This window comes from Desmodus rotundus, chromosome 11, assembly GCF_022682495.2.
Source record: "Desmodus rotundus isolate HL8 chromosome 11, HLdesRot8A.1, whole genome shotgun sequence".
In the NCBI taxonomy this organism is placed as follows: domain Eukaryota; kingdom Metazoa; phylum Chordata; class Mammalia; order Chiroptera; family Phyllostomidae; genus Desmodus; species Desmodus rotundus.
This window is the reverse complement of record NC_071397.1, coordinates 42,643,275-42,651,903: the sequence shown is the minus strand read 5'-3', so window position 1 is coordinate 42,651,903 and position 8,629 is coordinate 42,643,275. Positions and strand designations below refer to the sequence as shown.

The following is an 8,629-nucleotide window of genomic DNA, read 5'->3' as shown; positions in this document are numbered from 1 at the left end:
TAACATTTGTACACAGGAAGGCATATAGGTGAAGTAATAAGAGAAGCAGCATGTTTTAGAATCATATCTGGATTTCATTTCCATCTCTGCCACTTACTAGTTGTATGGCTTTGGGCAAGGGATTTAACATCTCTGAGTCTCAGTTTTCCCATATGAAAATGGGAATAATACTATCTACTAATATTTAGAGACTCATGAGATGCCATATATAAGGAGGCTTGCACAACAAATGAAGACACAGCAGGTATCCAATAACTCATAGGTTTGGTTGTTATTATACCATGACTCATTGTACTACAATTTAGCTGCTCCACGTGTATACATTTCTAACTACTTTATAAACAAAGGCCGATATTTGACTCTGTTTGAATTCCCTTCAGTTCTCAAAATGGTGCAGGTCTTTGGATAAAGGCCTAAAAGTTTTACTTGAAGATAAAATGTGAAACCCAACAGTAAGTTTAAAAAGTTTGGCTCTCAGATTTAGAAACCAACAAAAACACAGATACGGAACACGGGATACCAGTTGCAGTGGCATTTCCCAAATAATCCTCTATAGAATCCTGATCTTGGAAAATGCATAAATGTGAAAAAAGTGGGAGGGGCTTGAGTTGAAATTAAATAGTTCAGGAAACATTGCTAGCTATAGCTTCTTCCTGACTAATGATTAATATTAGTCTTGCCATAAATTAATTCGTTTAACTTAGTTTGTGTTCCAAACATTTTGACTTTGGACATGGTTGACATAATTATTCCACAAAGTCTATTTAGGAAGAGCAATTCTATAGGGACCAGACAATGTGGTCAGGCTCTCAAGAGTTTCAGCTTGATTCAGGACGAATTGAAATTTATAATTTATGGGCCACCCAGTTATCCAAAGTTTAGGCAATTCTTAAAAAGTGGTTATCTCAATGAAATTTGGATAGTTACTGGGAGATAGTGGGCATGAACTTATGGTTACTTTATAAGTTTCTGGAGTGCAGACAGTTGCTATTATTGATTAAATTCAGAATCTTACCCCTTCACAGTTGGTAGACTGGAAAGTAGGACTGACATTCTCTTTTCAGATTCGGAGGTCTTGATAAGGATCCCATTTTTAACAGAAGTAAGCCCAGGTAGTTCAATTGCACAAGATGGTAATTTTGCTTTGCTCAATAACAAATGAAAAACTAATGATACAAGTAATGAAGATTTATTCCTTACAGCCCAACTACAATAATTTTAACCTGGAAATTTTCTTAAGTGGGTATTAGAAAAAAGTCAACCCAATCATAAAAAACAATTCATTAAATATCTATGAAACATCTAATTCATATATATAATTCCTTGGTGAACTTTTTCAAACAAATAGATTGCAAACTATATCCTAAAAACACCTATAATTTCACCTATTCCCTAAATGGCTGTAAGATGTAAACCAGTTAAACTTTGGGTGATGTCCACTCAAAAAATAAAGAAATTGACTTTTGAATAATTGACATATCACCAGTTTTCCAGGTAGTAATGAGATCATGGCATACTTCCTTGCTATATTTTACTTTCAATTACTGATTGTGTTAATTCTGTATTTTTACTGAATTATTCTAATCAAACTTATTTCTACTTAACAACATAATTTCTTCTACATAATTTAAAATATTATGAAAGTTTTATCTCCCCATTTCCCTACCTTACCTTTATGAATTATTCACTTTGAGACACTTTGTCAGTCCTTTTTTTTTTTTTTTTTTTAATAAGGGAGATGAAACTTGACTGGAAGACTTTTACTTATATTAAAAACTAGCCAGAACTGTGTTACATGGCCACTTCTTGCTGTGATAGAGATTGGGAAAATGAGCATTTAGCTTTTTAGTCTTTAAAGTGGAGGCACATCAGGAAGACTAGAAATGGGAATTGGATTACCAAAAGACAATGTTTTCTACAGCAGTTCTCCATGCCTTACTAGGAAATGGGGTGGTGGAAGAAGGATTTGGGTATTCCCTCATACCTAAATGTAGGTATTTGCACTAGCAAATGAATGTGTGGGGTTGGAGATACAGATACCTGGAAAATTCATTTAACAGAGTTAAAGCAAAAACAGCAGGAACTTCAAAGCAATAGTTTTAACTCTTTTATTTGTCTTTTAATACGACAAGCTGCTGTGTATTTTTTCAAATCAGGGCAAAATATCTTTTGGAAGATCTCTTTCATCTGGAGGCATATTTATGGCCCTTTTGCTCTGAAAACTGAGCAAAAATCTCAAATTAGAGATGAAAGGTCACTAATTTGGTATCTTGCCTCTGAATGAGTTCTTAATAAAAAATATTTTTGAAAATAAAAAACATACCACAAAGAAAATAGACACTACATTTCTTATAAAAATGAAATAAATAGGTAAACTAGTCACATACCTTCTCTTCCATTTTATATTAGTGATTTAATAAAACAAATTACTTTTTGTGATATTTATTGCATAAAAAAACACATCTGGAAAGAGAAAAATCATTATATTTCTATCATTTGAAATATGATTGTTACCTTTTTGTTTAATATATTTTATTGATTATGCCATTACAGCTGTCCCATTTTCCCTCCTTCACTCCCTTCTGCCCTGCACAACCCCTCCGACCCATGTTCCTCCCCTATACTTCATGTCCATGGGTCATACATATAAATTCTTTGGCTTCCTCATTTCCTATACTATTCTTACCTTCCCCTTGTCTATTTTCTACCTACCATTTATGCTATTTATTCTCTGTATCGTTCCCCCTTCTCTCCCCCTCCCACTCCCCTGTTGATAACCCTCCATGTGATCTCCATTTCTGTGGTTCTGTTCCTGTTCTAGTTGTTTGATTAATTTGCTTTTGTTTTTGTTTTTGTTTTGTTTGTGTGGTTGTTAATAACTGTGTTTGCTGTCATTTTACTGTTCATACTTTTTATCTTTTTCTTAGATAAGTCCCTTTAACATTTCATATAATAAGGGCTTGGTGATGATGAACTCCTTTAACTTGACTTTATCTGAGAAGCACTTTATCTGCCCTTCCATTCTAAGTGAAAGCTTTGCTGGATAGAGCAATCTTGGATGTAGGTCCTTGCCTTTCATGACTCGGAATACTTCTTGCCAGCCCCTTCTTGCCTGTAAGGTCTCTTTTGAGAAAGCAGCTGACAGTCCTATGAGAACGCCTTTGTAGGTGACTGTCCCCTTTTCTCTTGTGGCTTTTAAGATTCTCTCCTTCTGTTGAATCTTGGCTAATGTAAATATGATGTGCCTTGGTGTGTTCCTCCTTGGGTCCAGCTTCTTTGGGACTCTCTGAGCTTCCTGGACTTCCTGGAAGTCTATTTCCTTTGCCAGATTGGGGAAGTTCTCCTTCATTGTTTGTTCAAATAAGTTTTCAATTTGTTGCTCTTCCTCTTCTCCTTCTGGCACCCTTATAATTCAGATGTTGGAATGTTTAAAGATGTCCTAGAGGTTCCTAAGCCTCTCCTCATTTTTTTGGATTATTTTTTCATTCTTTTCTGGTTGGATGTTTCTTTCTTCCTTCTGGTCCACACTGTTGATTTGAGTTCCAGTTTCCTTCCATCACTATTGGTTCCCTGTACATTTTCCTTTGTTTCACTTAGCATACCCTTCCTTTTTTCATCTAATTTGCGACCAAATTCAACCAATTCTGTGAGCATCCTGATTACCAGTGTTTTGAACTGTGCATCTGATAGGTTGGTTATCTCTTTGTTGCTTAGTTGTATTTTTTCTGGAGCTTTGATCTGTTCTTTCATTTGGCCACTTTTCTTGTCTTAGTGTGCCTATTACATAAAGGGGCAGGGCCTTAGGTATTCCCCAGGGTGTAATAACCCTCGTTGCTGTGCTGTGATGCTGTATGTGGGGGAGGGGTCTGAGAGGGAACAATGGCGCTTGCTCCACTCTCTGCTGGACTTCAGTCACTTCCCCCACTACCCACAATCAAATTGGGGCCCTCTGGTGCTGATTCCCAGGTGGGTGGGCTTGTGTATGTTCTAGGACCCTGTGGGTCTCTCCAACAAACTCTCCTGTGAGGCTGGGAGTTTCTTCCACTGCTGCCTCAACCCCCACAGGTGTTTTCAATCAGTGGTTTGAAGCTTTATTTCCCCATGCTGGAACTCTGGGTTGTGTGGTCTATCGCTGAGTCAGCTAGTTGCTACCTTGTTGGCCAGCTGTAGCCTTGCCGGCCCCCTCCACAATCCGCCACCTTGCTGGGTCCGCCAGCCACCATCTTGCCACAAGTCCTCTCCACCTGGTTGCCCATCTCTGCCTCTCCTACAAGTCTGGATGAATGTGTCTTCTTTATCTCCTTGGTTGTTGGACTTCCATACAGTTCAATTTTCTGTCAGTTCTGGTTGTTTTTTGCTTAAAATTGTCATTGTCCTTCTTTTTGTTGTGCAAGGAGGCACAGTGTGTCTACCTACACCTCCATCTTGGCCAGAAGTCTTGATTGTTGTTATCTTAGAAAGACATCAGGTAGAATGTTTTCAGCAACAAACCGCAAATGCCTCATCTGTAATGACTTAAAAAATAAGATTTTTTTAACTCATAAAAAATGCCAAAAGCAGGGTGTACTGACAGCATCACATCAGGTGTTGCATCCTCTGCAACCTCTGCATCCTCTGGAAGCTCTTGGCCTTGACCTCTTGGTGTGTTGGTGCCATCCCGAGGATACGGGCAAAGCTACCAGAGTTCACACATCACATAGAAAACAACTTGCTTAGGAAAACTCATTCTCAAGAGCCAAGAGTTCTCAAAGTGTGGATCCAGACTGGCTTCATTAAAATTACCTGGGGACTTGTTAGGAATAAAATTCCTAGGTCACACTCCAGGTTTCCTGCAGCAAAAAACCTTGTGGCTTAACAATGGTTCATGACAATTCTTGGCTCACTAAAGTTTGAAACCACTGGCTGAGACATGTAATTCCAAATCCTGCTGTACACTGAAGTTACTCGAACTTTAAAGACATAAGATGCCACGCTTTACTCCAGAACTGTCAAAACCAGAGGGAGGGCATGTTAAAGGATGAAGAGGGGAAGACGGGGTGGGGGAGGAAGGTGGACATTGGGATTTCAGAAACTTCCCCAAGCAAAGAAACTCTGCTTTACCTAATTGTGATGCATCCCCTGGCTGGGAACAGCCTGGACGACCCAGACTTGCCTGAGCCCATGGTCCTGTGAAGAAGGTAGGCATCTGCACAGAAATGTAGATTTTTTTTGGAAAGAATGAAGGTTATTTGCAAGTTATAATCTCAGCACAGATCTGAATTCATACTCCTTTCCCCTCTTAATGTTATAAAGTATTTTGTATTGTTACTATTTTATTTCATAATCAATGCCTTAATGTCTACAGCATGAATTGAATTATTTTGAAGTTACAGTGTGTCTAATTTGCACATACTTAAGAAATGTTCATAAAAATTATGAGAACCTGGTGTTATATAAACTTAAAATTACCGTAGAAACAGACTGCAAGGTTGTGCTATCACAGTACAGCAGCAGATGTGTGTGGTGATGTGTCAAACACAAGGAAAACAGCTTTTGGGAGATGTGCTGAGTGTTTTTTCAAGCTTTCCCAATGACAGAAATTGTATGGAGATAATTACAGGTAAAAAATATGCAAAAGGTTTTCTTGGCTGTTCTCTGTAATTAGTGGAATACTAGTTCTTTCAGTTTATGAGATGGCAATACCATGATGCATGCTGGAGCTAAATATTTGGGAGCTCAATGCCAGATATTTCCTAACTCTTTTCTGACAATGATCACAGAAAGTGGTAAGACCAACTGACAAATCAAACAATAGATACCCACTAGGCATCTGTGATACATACCTGCAAGACAGTGCCAGGGAATGAAGAAGAATAAAATGTAATTCCTGTTCTTGAAGAGCTCATATTATTGCTAGGAGATGAATCAATGCCTATGAAGAGTTAATTCAAGGAGCCAAACAAACAACTAAGAGACTTTGCATTTATCAAGTGGTGTCTGTCAACAATGAGGTTAATAGGTTGTTAGTGGAAGGCTTTGGATTAGGGTCAAGATCAAAGGAGTGATTGCAGCAGGATTCCAAGAGATGGACAATGTTTAGATCTACACAGGGAGGGTTACAGGAAGCACAGTAAGGCAGGGGAAAGGAACAGATTAAGGTGTAGAGGCTTTTGAGGGGGAAGCCCAATCTGGTTTGAAAGGTGAGAAAAAGGTCATTCTTATTGTGTTTCGGTTAAAACATCTCGTGTTTTTTGCAAGCTAGATAGAAGCTGTAGACTTGTAAAAAATGTGGTTGGCCCAATTTACATTCCCACCAACAGTAAAATAAGTCAGATGGAAAAGGAAGAAACCCATATGATTTCATTCATATGATATAAAACAAAAAGCAACAGATGAACAAACAACAAACAAAAACAAACTCATAGATACAGACAATAGAATGGTGGTTACCAGAGGGGAAAGGGGGTGGGGGGAGGGCAAACTGAATAAAGAGGGCCAAATATATGGTAAGGGAAGGAATTTACACTTTGGGTGGTGAACATGCAATAGAGTTTATACATACCAAATTATAATGTTGTACACCTGAAATTTATATAATGTTATTAATGAATGTCACTGCAATAAATTTAACTAGAAAATAAAATAAAAGTAAACTTCATGACAAAAAAGTGAGGTAGGAGATATAGATCACAGAGGTGTTTGTCAGCCATGTTACAGTTTTAAGCTTTCCTGTGCCTCGGTTTCCTCATCTATAAAATGGGGTTAATAATATATACCTCAAAAAGTTTTTATGAGGAGTAAATGCATTAACATAAGTTTATGGCACACAGTAATTGGTCAGCAATTGTTTTCTATTATAAGTAGTATTAGTATTATTACCTTATTTGCGATAGGAGACCTTAAAGAACATTAAATAGACCATTTAGTGCCCCTACACCCCACCCCTTCAATCCCCACACTGTTGTCCATGTCCATGAGACCTTTTTCCTTTTGGCTCAATCCCTCTATTCCCCTCCTGCCCCTCCCTTAGCTTTCATCATGCTTTCTATGAGTCGTTCTCTAACTGACTTATTTCACTTAGCATAAAGTTCTCCAGGTTCATCCATGATGTCACAAAGAATAACATTTTCTTCTTTTTTATGGCTGAGTTGAATTCCATTGTGTAAATGTACCGAGTTATTTTATCCACTCATTTACTGATGGACACTTGGGCTGCTTCCAAATCTTGGCTACTGTAAACAACGTTGCAATGAACATATATTCTTCAAATTAATGCTTATATTTTTTCAAATCAGTGTTTCAGGTTTCTTTGGATAAATTCCCAGAAGTAGAATCACTGGGTCATAAGTCAGTTCCATTTTTACTTTTCTGAGCTAACTTCATACTGATTTCCCCAGTGGCTGCACCAATCGGTATTCACACCAACAGTGCAAAATGGATCCCCGTTGTCCACATCCTCACCAGAACTTGTTGATTTATTGATGACAGCCATTCTGAACAATGTGAGGCAATTTCTCATTGTGGTTTTAATTTGCATTGTGGTTTTAAAGGATGATTGGTGATGTTAAGCATCTTTTCATATGTCCATTTGCCATGTTATGTCCTCTTTAGAGAAGTGTTTAATCATGCCCTTGCCCAGTTTTTTAATTGGATTTTTTTTCTAGTGTTGAGTTCTTTGAGTTCTTTATAAATTTTGGACATTAACCCCATTCAGTTGGTTGTCTTTTTATTTTGTTGATGGTTTCCTTTGCTGTGAAAAAGTTTTTACTTTGATGTAGTCCCATTTGCTTATTGTTTTCCTTTGTTTCCCTTTCCTGGAGAGATGTATCAGAAAAAATATACTACGAGCAATGTTGGAGATTTTACTGCTTAGTTTTCTTCTAGGATTTTTATGGCTTCGGGTCTAACATTTAAGTCTTTAACCCATTTTGAATTTATTCTTGTGTGTGGTATAAAAAGGTGATCTAGTTTTATTTTTCTGCATGTATCCGTCCAATTTTCCCAACACAATTTATTGAATAAACTATCTTTAGCCCATTGTATGTGTTTGCTTCCTCTGCCAAATATTAATTGACTCTTAAGGTGTGAGTTTATTTCTGGGCTCTCTTCCATTTGACCAACACTCTAAAGGATCTTTAATGTTAAAAGCAACAGTTAATATCTTTTTTGTTAACCTAAAATGATAGTTTTATTTGTTCTTTTTACGTAGAAGAACTTGTAGATATTTTTATCTGTACCTAATTACAAAAATAACTTTCTGAAATTTCAGCTAATTTTAGATTGTCTCTTCTGCTCTTAAAATATCTTATTTAGTTTCATACATTTGAGAAACCATTCTCAACAGGCAAAGCAAGTTCATTATCAATGCATATGAAAAGGTAGTTAATTCAAGGAGCCAAATAAACAGGGGAAAGTAGGGGAAGGGTCATCAAGGAACAGGTATAAAGGACCCATGGACAAAGCCAAAAGGGGGTAGGATTGAGGGTGGGAGTTGGGGGTGGGTGGAGCAGGGGGAAGTGGTGGCAGGAAGATGGAGACAACAGTACTTGAACAACAATAAAAAAATTTAAAAAGTCAAATAAAATAAAAGGTACTCTAAGCCCTCCCCCCAAAAAAATCAGAGGAGTGATTGCATCAGGATTCCAAATGA

At 37.4% G+C, this 8,629-nt stretch overlaps 1 long non-coding RNA gene across 1 annotated transcript; it reads right to left on the bottom strand.

Moving 5' to 3' along the window:
• Positions 1-3,339: 3,339 nt before the first annotated feature.
• Positions 3,340-5,903, bottom strand: LOC128779543 (uncharacterized). Its single transcript, XR_008425573.2, has 3 exons — positions 5,823-5,903; positions 5,101-5,185; positions 3,340-4,514 (listed from the first exon to the last, which is right to left on the bottom strand). It is a non-coding gene; the product is annotated as an uncharacterized lncRNA (long non-coding RNA).
• Positions 5,904-8,629: the final 2,726 nt, after the last annotated feature.